Raw genomic sequence first — 15,619 nt, 5'->3', positions numbered from 1 at the left:
GAGTTCAATTTGCAAATGACTTGTTACACAAATGTTTATAATGTATGCTTTTTTGATCTCCAAAGTCAAAAGATGGTTTATTCTGTGCAATTTCATGAAGCAAAAGTCAGCCGACACGTGTTTCGACCCTTTTGGTCGTTCTCAAGTCCCGAACTTGGTAAAATCTTGAGATGACTTGGTAAAATCTTGAAAAATCTTCACGTGTCAATTTGTAATAAGGCAATTTAAAACATATGCAATTGTATTTCATGAGGGTGCATCCATTCATAGTGGACATTTCATTACATGGATATACACAGAAGTAGATTGGCCTGTGTGCAATGGCTCTACACTATCACAGAAAGATAGATTTGCCTAAGGGTTTAAAGAATGCCTACATAATATTATTAGAACCAAATTACTTGTGCATATCTGCGATGGCAATGTAAGTACACATAGAACAGAGTTGTAATGGGAAATATGCTATGCTACATTTTCAGTGACTATTTTGTACGCATTTGGGGCCTGATTTACAAAAATGTTTGCAATGTTACTTTCCCATCTTAGAACATTTGTGAAAATCAGGTTCTTCTTATTTATTAATATTGTATCAATGTAAAATCTGTAAAAAACATAAGTGCCTGAACAGACTCGCAAATGAACAAAAGTGGCTATCGAAGACAAGCACGCCAGTGCGAGTAGCTTCGAAAATAAATGTAATAGACACAGAGAAGAGACAATGTTAAAACGTAAGGGAACAGTGCTGCGAGAGAAGATGGAAGCAACCGTCCTGTTAAACGTGTGTAAATAGGCTTGAAACACAAGATGCTAAGAAACCGATACTGCTTGCAATGCTTAGTAGAATAATAGAAGCGGCATGCGCCGACTATATATCTACCTCGAGAAGCACATTATACAAGGGCGACTCCATTTTGTAAAAGCAGAAATGTACCCAGGCGGCCAGAGGCCTGACAGGCCAAGTTTTCAAAACCCAGCCAAAGGCAAGAGAAGGAGCGGAATCGAAACTCAACAAAGAGCGGCTCATGCTTAGGAAATCAAGGTCAACCAGAGAAGGGGAGGAGAGCATCAACTTGCAAGAATCAGGCTCTGGAGCATACCAGCTCCCCCGTGAAGGTCAAGATAAGAGAGGCCGAGGCAGGCGCCAGAGCCGAAGCAGAATTAAATACAATAAAAGCTGGAAACTGAAGGAGATTCATGGTGAACAGACACGTGACCTGCCAGGCGAGAAGAAGTACCGCCGCCTGATGTCATCCAAAACCTGAGGATGCCATAACTTCTCCTGATAAGAGACTACAGTCCCGAGGCCATACTCAGCCAACTAATTGACACATAGCCCTAAGATACTGATTGATGGAAGGGAGGCAGTGTGAAACTTGGGACACCAGGCACCTGGGTTTCCATTCTGCATGCTGCCAATTAAAATTGGGATTTATGTCTAGGGGTGTAACCCGCCCAATCACAATAGACCAAGTAATCTAGGGTCCTATAGCCAGTAGAACCAATGAGACGTTGTACTTGTAGTGACGTCTATCATGAGTAATGTAGAGGGTTGGACATAGACGCCCACCCGATAAGAGTTATCCAATCCACATGCTCTGTTACCGTATACAGATGTAGCACCTATACTTAAGTTACCTTTCCTAACCAATTATATTGCATGATGATTTTTGTAAAGTTAGACGCCAATGATGACCAGTTTTATGCATAAAAGTGGCTGTTCAACTGAAGTTCGGGGAAGTCGGGGTGATCACAACGCTGCTGATTTCCATTTGTTTTCCCTGTTTGATGTACTTGCCATTAAACAGACTTCCCTTTGCCAACTTACTGAGTCCTCATTATTGAGTTGTGCTGGAGTATGTGAATCCTGCACCCCCTGTCCTCCCATGGTGCAGCAATCTTGTCTTACAAGCTCAGGAGGGTGAGTACTGACCTATGGGCCCGTCAGTAACTTCCTCCCCTCTCTGAACACTTGGTAGCAGAGGATGGTTTCGGCCATCGAGTATTGATTATCGATTGATAGTTATAAGACACCTTCAGACCGACGGCACGAAGTAACTCTGAGCCCTCAGTAAGATCACGAGTCCTTTCGCCATTCCGGCTGAGTAGACTGAGAAGCTCCCCGTGGACAATGATAGAGTAAAAGTTTCAAAAATCTGCAGTGGGTCTGAAGGAACCCACCTTTCCAAGCATAACCCTTCTCATTCCCACAGGCAGCAGATCGGACGAAAACCTTAAAAGCAGAAAGAGGAAGGGGCAGTGATCCCTAAGTCCCAGAGAGGAAAAGATGCGATCAGTGAGTGAAACAACGAACTAGATGCCTAGTAGGCATTAGAGTAAATAAGGGTAAGGTAATGGAGGGTGGCGGAGAAAAAATAAAGTAAGTAGAAGTAGAGAAGGCTGTATTTATATAGGGGATTAATGACTCGAGCATAAGAAATAAAGAGTGGATACCAGAGGGGCACCTGAAAAAAAATGTAAGGTATACCAGGGGGGCACCTGAGAAATAAAACCGTAAGGAATACCAGGAGGGCACCTGAGAAAAAAAACATAAGGAATACCAGGGGGGGCACCTGAGCAAAAACATAAGGATTCGCCTTGTTCCTGCGCTTTAAAGAGTGGTCAGAAGGAACGTGAATCCAGAGACCACAGTGGGGGGACAATTTAGGCTACGTGACGATTAAAGATGTCACAAAAGGGGTTCGTTCACATCCCATGGTGGGGTATTGATTAGAAGGGAGGTATATCTGTGACCAGCTGGCGTCTGTCTAGTCTGTCAAGCGTCAGTCATATATGTCCTGTGTATGTCAAATGTGAAATTATTGTATTGATGATTGATTGAAATGCATTTTGGCTTTATGCGATTTTTGTAACTAAGAGGGAATCGCATTTGAATTGATGAGTTTTGATTAAATTGTTGGCACAAAATTTAGCGAAAAAGAAATAATAATAATTGGATTGGAGCTTGCGTATGTGGTGCTCGCTCATACTAGTGGAAAGATTAAAGAACTGTGTAAATATTGTTGGCGACGAAATTAAGAATGGAGGAAGTTACCCCACTTGAGTATTTATGCAAGCAACTGCCCAAGCATGCAATAAAACTGAAGAAATATAGCCAGGAGTGGGTTAAGGGTACCGCCAATAAGATGTTTATGCCTTGGCCCCAGAATGGGTCACATTCTAAGGCTGTTTTACAGCACATGACCACCTTCCTACACGCCACATATACAGGCAAGAAGCTAGAGAAATGTCTTGCTGTCCTTGAGTTATGGAAGATGTTTAAAGAAACAAAGGTGGAAGAAACACCGACTGGATACTAAATGTATGTACGGAGGAGGGTGAGACGCCTACCGCGCCACCAGTCCCGCCTGAGCCAGTCATCGAAGGGAGCCAAACAGAAGGGCTTTAACCGCTAAGAGAACTCAAGGCAGCTACGGGATATAGCAACCCCGCATATGAGTCACCTACGTGCAGTAGTGACGAGATCAAGGAGAGGGAGCAGGAGAGTAATCTTGCCTCCGCAGTCCCGAGGGACAAGGAAAGACGCAATGGTGGAAAAAAGGATCAGGCACAGACTAGTGCATCTCTCGAAAAAGAGAGAGAGGGAAAGAAGCGGAAAGGAAGTGATGAGTTAGCATTTGCAAAAGACGAATGGATGGGAGGGCAGATACTATTGAAATTAGATGGAAAGGGAAGCGATGAGGTACGGTTGAGAGAAAGGACTGATGAAGCACAATGAAGGGAGAAGGAAAAGGAGAAGGAAGTAAGGGATGAAAGGACAAGAAAGAAAGATAGGCTAAGACGAGAACAACTATGTTGCGAAGAGCAAGGAATACCGCTCAGTCGCACACAATACGCAGCCTATGAAAAGTACAGGCAGAACATGCTAAAGTTAGAGGAAGAGAGGAGAGTGCACGAAAGAAAAGTAAAAAAGCGGGAAGAGGAGGAAAGTAGAAGGGCAAAAGAACATAGAAATGAATCAATGAGGGAAGTAGATAAGGCTAGGGAAGAAGCAAAAAAGTGAAAGGAAATAGACGAGGAAATAGAACGTAAGCACAGACAGAGGGCACGGGATCTTGAATATTTGGAGTGGGAAGTGATTAAACCCAGTCCTACAGTAGAATGGGAAGACATAGAAGAATTTTTTCCTGCAAGCGATGTGGTATCGGGTACAAGCGGGACTAATATTGAAGATGACGTCGACACCAGAAGCATTGGGGAAACGATTGATAAAATCTATGATGAGATGGGACTGGAACTAGTTTACCAAGGGGGAAGGGAAGATGAGCGCTTAGAGAGCACTCAGCTATATGACACTGAGGATGTCACCCGAAGTCGTGGGAGCAGGGGACTCTCTCTAGACAGGCTAGAGATTGGCCAAAACGAAGAAGACGCTAGGAGTTGCGTAAACTGGGAGTACTCAGAATCTGACTCTGGTGGGGAAACGGAGGATGTGGCATATGAAGAAGGGAGACGGTGTGAAAAATGGCCCCCAGGGGACCGAGGGGTACAATGGTCAGACGCTAGCAGGTGCACACGTAGGGCACCAAAGTCTGCCCCGCAGTCTGGCTATCATGAAGGAACACCCCACGGTCACTGGGAGGCGTCAGCACCTGCCTATGCAGACCAACTAAGGGCATTGCCAGGTAGACGGCAAGGCGGGAATGCCACCCCGGCAATAGACCAGAGAGCTATGGGGAAAGAGATGTAGGACTGTGCATTCCAATTCCCGTTGCTAGAAAAGGGGGGAGCAAGACTACAATATATTCCATGGCCACACATGGACCGAGAGAATCTTAAAAATAAGCTTCCCATGCTGACATCGGGAGTGGAAAGTGGATACACGAGTTAGAGAAAATGACAGGGAGGTGACACCTTAGCTATAGGGGACATTAAGGGCCTCCTAATTTCTATACTTGGTGAAAGAGCAGATGATGTATGGAAACGGGCAGGCTATCCTAGGGTAACCTTAGCTGATACCTCCCATGACGGAGCGCCATTAAATAACTGCAGAGCAGCAGTGTGGAAAGCGCTTTGAACGCTATACACAGACACGTCCAATATGGGAGCTATAATGACTCGGAAAATGAAAGATTCCGAGGATCCGTTGATTTATATCCAGAGTTTTCAGGACACCTGGGTGCTTGAAACGCATGAGTCTTGGACGAAATCTATACCTGTATTCTACCACATATTATGCCAAGCGTTGCCTGAATCGGTGTAGAGGCAGCTAAAAAAATTGGTAGGAGTAGAAGCCAAACCATGGGCCGAAATACAATTGACAATTGCACACTACTGTAGATTGTTGCAAGAAAAGAATCGTAAAAAAGAGGCAACGCATAAGGGAGAGGAGGAAAAGTTAGTGCAAAAGAAACTCTCGAAATATGCTCTCGAGGGAGCCATGCTCACCAGCCCAGCTGAGCCAAGCGCACAACAAGCGACCAACCCATCGCAGAATAATCAGGGTAATGCAAGGTCCTACCCAAGAGGAAGGGGTTTTGGAGGAAGAGGATGGCAGAGTAATCAGGGAGGGTTTCGAGGTAACCAAGGAGGTTTTCAGAATGTTCAGGGGGGCTTCCAGAATGCACAGATGGGCAGTCCAGCTATGCCGGATGGACAGTTGGCCTGACCACCGCCAGTGTGTTGGCTGTTTGGAATGACGGGACACGTAGCGCATATGTGCAGAAGCCAAGGCATATGGCAAAATGGCCAAGGGATGGGGGCAGGCATGATGAATCAACCTGCCGTCCCGCAACTGGACGGTGCACAAAATTACACAGTGCAGCTGCAGTCATCAGGCGTGCAGCAAGGTGCACAGCAAGTGAGTCAACCACCGAACATTGGGAACTTGCCGCAGGGACAACCCCAGCAGGCACCACCGCAAATGTCATAGGGCACTGGTTCCGGAGGGGGAGTTAACCCTGGGACTGGGGGAAATCAACAAGTATACAGTGGACCGAATTTATATATAAAATAGGACAGCTCACAGGGGACTCTGATATGTTCTATCCTATCAGTGACACCAGACCCTAACAGGGAACCAAGGGTGAATGTCACCACAGGGGCGAAAGAATATTCCTTCTTAGTTGATACAGGTGCAACGTACTCGTGCATTTGAGAAGGCATGTTTTCCTTGTCCGGCAAGGCTATAGATACTCAGAGTTTCACTGGAGCTCTTAGTAGAGTTCCCTTTACAGACGCACTCCCAGTCTCAGTGGGAGAGCGCGAAATGAATGTACCCCTATTATATTCACGTCAGATTCCAGTAAATATTTTGGGTCGGGACCTGATGACTAAACTAAACATGGCCATCTCGTTTACCGTGAATGGTATAGTGTGCTCCACTCCAGGAATGCATTATTGAAACGTGTGCAAAATGATCAGAGCATATTCTGGACGTGCAGCAATGAGGGCTATACCGCTAGAACCAGAGGTTTTCACATATGGCGTTCGGTGCTTATGGCGGGATTGCCAGGCTTCACGGACAGACCTATGAGAACCCCGGATGAGTTTCTATTCGGACCAAGAATACCCATGCACGAAGAGGAGGGACAAGTATTTCCTTTAAGTGTGCAATTTGCCACAGTACGAGGGAAAGTGGTATATGTCGAAGGATGTGATGATGAAGGCAGACAATGGGGTGCGATTGTCACCATTGAAGAAGGGTACCGAGTGACTGACGTCACCGATGACGATCTGTTCGAAGAACACCCTGACCTAGAAGAGACAAGGGTGGAAGTGAGTCTCATATTTTGGGTCAAAATGATCAAACGAGTGGTGCCACAGAGAATGATGTTGGCACTAGTACGTCCAGAATACTTTGATGATGACATGGCCCAAGTGCCTTCCGCAGTATGGACAACAGGACCCTACGATGTAGGACTCCTGAAGGGGGCAGGGGAAGTGAAAATTAAACTGAAGCCAGGAGCAATTTTACCACGAGCACAACAGTATCCCATGTCCAGAGTGGCAGATGAAGGGATTGCGAAGACAATCTCTGCCATGATGGACCAGGGCATCCTTGTGACGTCAGAATCGCTGTGTAACACGGTGATTTATCCTGTCAAGAAATCAAAAGGAGGGTCTTGGCGTTTAATCCAAGATTTACGAGCCTTAAACGATATTGTTGAAGCTGAGTTCCCTCTAGTCCCGAACCCCTCTACAATCCTATGCAACATACCCACTGAGGCAAAATATTTCACGGTGATTGATCTGAAGAATGCATTTTTCTCGATGCCATTGCATCGTGACTCACAAGACCTGACGTCATTTGCTTTCAGACAAATGCGCCTGAAAAGCACGAGGTTGCCACAGGGGTACTGCAAGTCCCCGTCTATTTTCAACAGAGTCCTGCAAATGGACCTAAGCAATGTTCCGGTGGACAGTGTTGTGTTGCAGTATGTAGATGACATTCTGATCTGCAGCACCACTGAAGAGCAATGCATGCAAGACTCTGTCCAGCTACTAACCATACTGGCTGAGAAGGGATACAAAGTTGATAAGGAGAAGCTGCAGTACTGTCAGCCAGAAATATTATACATAGGGCAACTGATTTCACATGAGGGGAAGAAGGTAACCCTAGAGAGGGCTGAAGCTATCATGAACATGGCCAAGCCGCGCACGATAAAACAAATGCAAAGCTTCTTAGGCCTGTGCAATTACGTCAGAGCATGGGTCTTCGACTACAGCTCATACACCAAGCCCTTATTGAGGCCCTAAAAAAGGCTCAGGCGACAAGGGAAGATATCGGGTGGACTGAGGCAATGGAAAAGGGGGTTACAGAACTTAAGGGGGCAATTTGTAAGGCCCCAGTTCTCGGGATTCCTAATTATGCAGAGGAATTCTACCTGTTATCACATACCAATGGTAATTTCATGATGGCAGTGCTCGCACAGCGAACCTCGCTGGGGTATAAGCCCCTAGAGTATTACAGCAGGAATCTGGACCCAGTCATGAAGGGCCACTTCCCATGAAAACAAAATCTAGCTGCTGCCGCATTCGCCATTGAGAAGGCGTCATCCATTGTGATGGGGTGCTCCATGACACTGTATGTTGAGCACTCACTGTTCGCCATACTAGAGAAGCCAAAAGGCACACTGACGTCTCAAAGAGCATCCGCCTATGAGGTGATCATCTCTAATCCATCAATCAAAATAGTGCAATGTAAAACTGTAAACCCTGCTACGTTCATAGCTGTGCCAGTCACAGAGGGAGAACCCATGCACGACTATGCGAACTATGAGGAATTCTATGATGAGATCCCCAGGGTAAAGGAAAATGTCCTGGCGAGTGGAGAGATCGTCTTCATTAACGGTCTTTGAGAATAAGACCAAGAAGACGGACAAAGGTATACAGGCGTGGCCGTGGTGAAACACCTGGTGAACGGGGAGTTTCGAGTACTCGTTAGTGCACGAATACCATCTCACTATTCAGCACAGGCTGCCGAACTATTGGCACTGATACTCGCCATTGAGAATCATGCAGACCAGGAAGTAACGGTGTACAGTGACTCCGCCTATGTGACGTCCACAGTGCACGCAGGTTTAGCACGCTGGAAAAGGAGGGGCTACCTCCGAGCAGACGGCACACAGGTGCAGCACGTAGCCTGATTGGACAGGCTGATAAAAGCACTACAGCTCCCGGTGGGCATAGCGGTCATGAAATGCGCCGCTCACACCAAGGGGACAGATTTCGTGTCACGTGGAAATCATGAAGCGGACACGAAAGCCAAGCGTATGGCATCTAGGAGCGAAACAATTATGGACGTGGAGGTGGCACGTACCCATGAGCGGATGATGTAGAGCGAGCCACACTAGAAGCCCATAGCAATATGGGGCAGACTCAGCTAATGAAGCCCCAGGGGGAGGCACCTCAGGAGGAGAAAAATCTGTGGAAGCATTGAGGGTGTTCTTTAAACCCCTCTGACGGGTTGTGGAGGCAAGACAGCACTGGTAAACCAGTAATGCCTGTCGCCCTCCTAAAGGTAGCGTTAGAACAACTTCACTACCCCATCCACATGACAAAAGAAAACCTAGCTGCAACGTTCGCAGAAGACTGGTTCACACCGAATTTGGCAGAGCATGGTGCATTTTTCATGGTGAACACATAATCTGCCAGCAATTCACCGCTGGGCACACATTAAAAGTAGTGAGAGGGATCATTCCCAGACCAAATGGCCCATTCCAGCACTTGCATATCGACTATGTCAACATGATTCAAGTGTGCAACGGGTACAGGTATTTAATTGTGGTGGTGTGTCCATTCTCTAGATGGATAGAAGCAGGTCCCTGCACACACCCCGACGCTACCTGTGCTGCCGAGTTCCTAGTGAGGGAGGTGTTCCCTAGATGGGGGGTGTGCGAAGTAAGGAGATCAGATAACGGGGCTCACTTTGTAAATTCAGTTTTCGAACAGATTAGCTTGTTGCTTGGTATAAAGCACAAGTTCTCGTCGGCGTATCATCCTGAGGCGAACAGGATATGTGAACGGATCAACGGCTTGCTTAAGGAGAGGATAGCCAAGTTGAAGCTCACATTAAAGAAGGGATGGCTGCACTGTCTACCATTGGCATTGTATGCACTTCGGAACCAACCAGGATCCGACCATCATCTCATGCCGCACGAGGTAGTTACAGGCAGAAGGATGAGGACCCCTCCTACCCCCCGAGATAGAGCTAGATGTGATGCCCAGCCAACTAGGGAGGTTCTGGGAGCAGAAATGAAAGACTATCTCAACTGTATGACATCCAGTGCCTCTGTCATTACAGACCAGCTGCAGCAACGGCGAAAAGAGGACATTGCAACACAAAACGCAACAGAAAGTGCTGATGCAGGTGCAGCTCAAATCCTTTGTGCGCCCCTCGTCTTCCCTGGTGACACAGTATTGGTGAAGAACCACACAAGAAAAAGGTGGGACGAGCCAAGGTTCAATGGTCTCTTCATCGTAGAGGACTGCACCCCATCCGCTGTAAAGCTCAAGGGCAGAAGAGCCTGGATCTTCCTAAATGACATTAAACCCTACATAGGAGAAAGCTCTCCACCTGCATCCAGCTGTGAAGAAGATACAGGCAACGGGAAAGAACCTCAGCACGTGCAGACAAGATCCATGACGAGGAAGAAGGACGCATGAGCAGAAAAGACAAGACGAAAAGAGCTCTTGTGAAAATCTTGACCTTACACCGAACATTTCCCCTAAGCATTGAAAGGGATAAAAGCAACAAAACGGACACTCTGTGCAGCCAAAGATACTGGGTAAAGAAGAGAATTGCGCACCCAAAGCCGCAGTAATGCTACTCATATAGATTTTTAGAGCCACATTGAACACTGAAAAGACCCTAAGACTCTGATAAGCGGAAAGTAAGACATTCCTGAGAACCAAAAACTATATCTCGAAGCAACCAGAACCAAGACTGTGCCACAAAACTCATGGTCTCCCCCAGAAGTAATATTACAAAGGATGTGCTTTCCTGTTTCCGATTAGTATTAGAGACATATCCATCACTCGTAGGGAGAGACACAAGTATCCCAGATTTACTGACTGTCCTAGCAGAAGCTTTTGCCGAAGTGCCAGAGTATTGGGAATAAGGACAAATGCTTCCACCTCAAGTGATCATCAATGAACTGACTTACACCGTATTTTTTCTGTATCATAGAGGAGTGCCCAGGAGCTGTTGGGAGAACCACAGATACCCTAACCTTCATCAGAGACCCAAGAAACAACAAATTCCTAAACCAAGTATGGTACAAACTAAACTACGTGGTAGCAATCCACGCAGCAGGAAAGTGTAAAAACTGTTTGCGTCAAAAGAAATGATTGTGAACAGGACCCAGCAAACAAGGCAGATGTCCCTATCACCCGCAGATACCAAGCTGACTCACAGTATCATGCTCAGACTAGTCACAGACTATCCAGAAATGGTAGGAAGGCCTGCAGATGTTGACGTCATCACCTTCCTTAGAGATCCGGCCAACGCCCCACAAATGGGCACACTTCTCCATGGTATAATGCTCCAAGTGGAACTGTCCAACTTCCAGTGAGAATTCCTAAGGCGATTCCAGTGAGACCTTTCGCCGAGGGACAGATCAAGGAGACAAAGACTGTTCACGCTGCAAGAAAGGCCTGTGATCTAGAGACTAGAAAACAAGAGCAAATGTCGTTGACACCAGAAGACAGCAGATACGCATACCGAGTCTTCTTCCATCTCATTGAGAACTTTCCAGAACTAGTGGGTAGACACAGCAATGCTGACGTATCCGCATTCCTGAGAGACCCAGTAAAGAATGCTCAATTAAACAGGCTCCTGAGAGCCATCATAGCGCAACTAAGAAGCAATTATGGACATCCACAGCTGAGGAGAGCCCTAGAAGGAGGAGATCCAAAATAGAACCTTTCGTCATCCTACTGCCGTGGAGCACACAGAGGAAAGAGACACTGTTCTTCAACGTGTCGCCGAGAGACGGAACAAAGGGAGCGAACACAAGAACTTCACCATCTTATTTTTCTTTTCTTTCAACCTTCCCATTTTTCTATTTTTTCAGGTGGTCACTTTGGCTTTCATGTTTTGTTCCTATTTTTGCAACATCTTATTTTTGTGATTTTAACTCATTTTTCACCTTTTCCATATGTTCATTTTTATTTTTGTTTCTATTTTTACAACTCTATTTTTGTGAGTATAGCTCAATTTTTCCTATTTTTGCCACACGTACACTTTCAGTTTTTATTTTTTTTATTTTTACTTTTTCAGCATTCCATTTTGTGTGATTTTGTAGCAGTTCCATCATTTTATTCTTTCGCATTGAACTGTTTTCAGCATGTCCTCAGGACCAAGGCAAATTCGAGGCGTTCATTGGGACCTCACCTACTACAGAAATGCATAAATAAATGTGATGTACCAGAGTTGATAGCCTAAACCTTTTCCATAGTCTAGCAAACAGAACCATGCTGCAGACCCAGAGACTATCATCATCACCCACAAGAGGGGGGACACTTAAAAGAACTCGACACTTTAGTAATAATAGACCTTTTGAACTGTGAGATCAAAGCACGAAAAGAATAAATAATTAACTATGGACTTTATCGAAATGGGGGCCCAGAACAGTAACATAGTTCTACCCCCAACAGAAGGGCGCCTCCACATCCCTGGAAGAAAATGCTGCAAATTATCGTTACGAACTATAATGTGCATATGTACAGTGATTATTGTTGCTTTCCTATTATTAACAATCAGAACTGCTTTCTTTATTGGTGAGCGAAGTGTCCCTCTATCAGTACGACCACAGGATATTGAACATCAGGGTCACACAAAAGCACCCAGACCCTATATAGTGATTCCAGTTCCAAGAAAAGCTAATGATGAAGCAAATGATTTGAAATTGAATGTAATTAGCAGTGATACGTATATACATGAGATAATGAATGGGGATAAAAGCATCAGACAAGGACAGCAAGAAATGAATGATAATGTAGCACTGACCACAGCAGGCACCCACACACAGAGTGCACACAAACAAGGGCAAGTGTCAATGGGTACAAGGCTTCTGACGAAGGCAGCAGAAAAGGAGGGACTGCCTGCCAAACAATCGATTCCTGAAAACAAGGGAAATGCCCAGGAAAAGCCAAGTGAAATACTAAAGACTGAGGGAATAACAAAATCCCTCAAAAGAACAGAAATGGCCACTAAAGAATTCACAGAGAAGACACAGATGCTAATAAAGTATTTGTTCCCATTCATAGCCCAAGCAAAGAAACCGCACGAGGAGTTGAAGAACAGGAGTATAGAAACTATGACAGCAGGCACACCTGCTCCACCGCAAGGAACAAGCTGCGAGCCCACAACACAGCCTTACGTTGGGAAGTTTGCGAACAAATGGTGGTCAGGGGAAACTGACGACAGGCTACAAAAGGGAGGGAAAGGAAATGAAAAGCCTTCTCCTACCATAGCGACACAGTCGAGACAGCCTGCCCCACGAGATACCCGAAGTGGAAAAGCAGCACAGATGCATTCAGAGACATAGGGCCTCATTACACGGAAGGCGGAGGACCAAGGTGCTATTAGCACCTTGGTCCATGCCGGTAAAATACCGGCACTGCCTTGGTGGAAAGGGGAATTACCGCCCCATTCCAAGGTTGGCAGGGCGGTAATTCCCCCTTCCACCACTGCCCTTCCCCATTCCCATTTTTGCCCCATAGGGCATAATGGGAATGGGGAAGGTGCTAATTACGGCACTGCAATTTTGCGGTGCCGTAATTAGCACCAAGGGCCCTTTGCGGGTTGGTTTTTAACGCCTGCAAAAAGCAGGCGTTAAAGCACCAACCCGCTAAGGGACCTCGTAGTAAGGCAGTAATGGTTAATAGTCACCGTTACCATTAACGGTGACCGTTAACCATTACCGCCTTCCGTGTAATGAGGCCCATAGTCATAGCTAACTACAGAAGAACGCTAAGAATCAAGAGAAGCCCTCACGAAGATTCCAATGAATTTAACGACTACCTGGATAGCACAGCCCATCTTGGAAACAACATATAGTACCAGCACATGAAGGAAGTAGGACAAAGGCAGTCAGAAGGAGAATGCTTCGTCTGTGCACTCCTGCCATACAGTATGGGAAAATCCAAGATCTTTGTGGCTGTAGAAATTGATGTCCAGACAGCTCACTGTATGTCACACGTAGCAATGTGCAAGGCCAGAGGCCAGTTCATAGGCAATGATGCCTCCCTGAAATGGGCAACAAAAGCAACTGACCCTGGCGAGGATGATTATGTTTAGGACATAAAGACAAGAAACAAAGCCCATACTAAGAATCATGTAATCAGATACGAGAACACTGGAGTGAAGGGAGGTGGAATTAGACGGGAAGTGAATCAGAAGCTAAACGTTCAAGGAAAAACTCCAGAGAAGGCTCGAAGTTGGAAGAACAGAGGCCAAATGCAGATTTGGGAGACTGTGCTTTCACCAGCCGGATGGGAAAAGGAAGTGGTGATCTGCAATGCCTGGATGGTCATTGGTCAATACAAACCTACCATCAACATAGTACGGAACGGATGCAAGCCATTATGGCCAAAACTCACAAAATTGCTCACATGGGTCGAAGATAGAGGAGGACCCCTGCAGATAGTACCAATGGAAAGCCCAAAGTTCTGCTTCAAAAAGAATGGTACGAGGAAGATGGGAGAGAACCAGAACAGTGGACGAGTCTTTGAGGCCCCAGGAATGGTACATAGCACCGCAGTAATTATGGATCATTACTGGGCTTGTGGATCCAAAGCATATATAAGACTTCCGAAGAACTGGGAAGCATATGCACGATAGTAAATGTCCACGTTCCTGCTCTAGTGATCCCAGAAAGTGACCGGAGTATTGACAGCTTCCCGAAAGCAGATGCTCACCTGAGGAAAAGAAGATCTGCGGAGCTAGTATCCCGAATGAAGAGAGGGAATTACTTTTCTACCAAATCCAAGGAGGCATTCCATGCAATCCCATATGAACACAGGCTGTTTAGCCTCACCTCATCAGTATTCACAACAATACTCTTGCCACACATCCAAGTTGGAGCAAATACTAAATGGTTGCAGATAACCAAATGGGAATTACTGCAGACCATCAACACCACTGTAAAAGGATTCAACGCAATCAAGGAAGAACTGAGAGCAATCAGACTGATGACCCTCCAAAACAGATATGTGCTTGACATGATCACTGCAATGGATGGAGGTGTTTGTGCAAAAATTGGAGAATCATGTTGCACATTCATACCATCTCACGATGAAGAGAATGGAACCCTCACAGAGGCCATACGCATGTTGACAAATCTAAAGAATCAAATGATTGATGAAACAGATGAAGTGGACAATGACAGCTGGCTTGGGAACCTGTTCCCATGGGTCCCACAATGGATGGCAGATATATTCCAGTTTCTGGGAGCCCTGCTAGTAAAGATACTATTAGGTTTCTGTGTGATAAAAATAATCATCACACAGTGCCAGAAAACAGCAAAGAAAGCCATTGGGATGAAGATTATGGTCGATGTAGAGGCAGGGTGGAAGCCCAGAGACCTAACTGATGAAGAGATAAGGGACTTTGTGAAGGCCAGTGAGTTTACGCCAGAAGGAACAGAATTTGCATACCCTAAGAAATGAAGAAAGTATGAAGGAAAATGGATTTACTGCAGTCCAAATGGACAATGCCAGCTAATGACCTGGAACAAGGATGAAAATGTCAAAACAGCAGGGAGTTTGAAAGGGATGATAAAAATGTGGACTCCAAAGACGCATATGTTCACGCCATCATATACCAACCCTGAAGATGATGACCAAAACACTGAAGAATCAAGAGAAATGGAGACGAAAATTGAAGAAGCAGTGGTTGATGAACCGACCAGAGGGGGGAGTGTAGAGGAGGTACATGACCTGCACCCCTACCCCTCAGTTCGATCTGCCAGGAAGTTACCCGCCAAGGGGCGTGAAGTATGAAGAACAAATGAACCAACAGAGAGCCACACTGGGACTCTGCCAGTATACGTTAGGAGATCCGTGCCTGGTGAAGTGCCCATAACAAGACAACCATGGGCAGCACAGTACCCTATCAGACAACCATACTAGCCGCTGATACGAAATGAGGAGTACC

This window comes from Ambystoma mexicanum, chromosome 4q, assembly GCF_040938575.1.
Source record: "Ambystoma mexicanum isolate Mex_15411 chromosome 4q, UKY_AmexF1_1, whole genome shotgun sequence".
NCBI classification, from domain to species: domain Eukaryota; kingdom Metazoa; phylum Chordata; class Amphibia; order Caudata; family Ambystomatidae; genus Ambystoma; species Ambystoma mexicanum.
Note: the sequence above shows the minus strand (reverse complement) of the source record.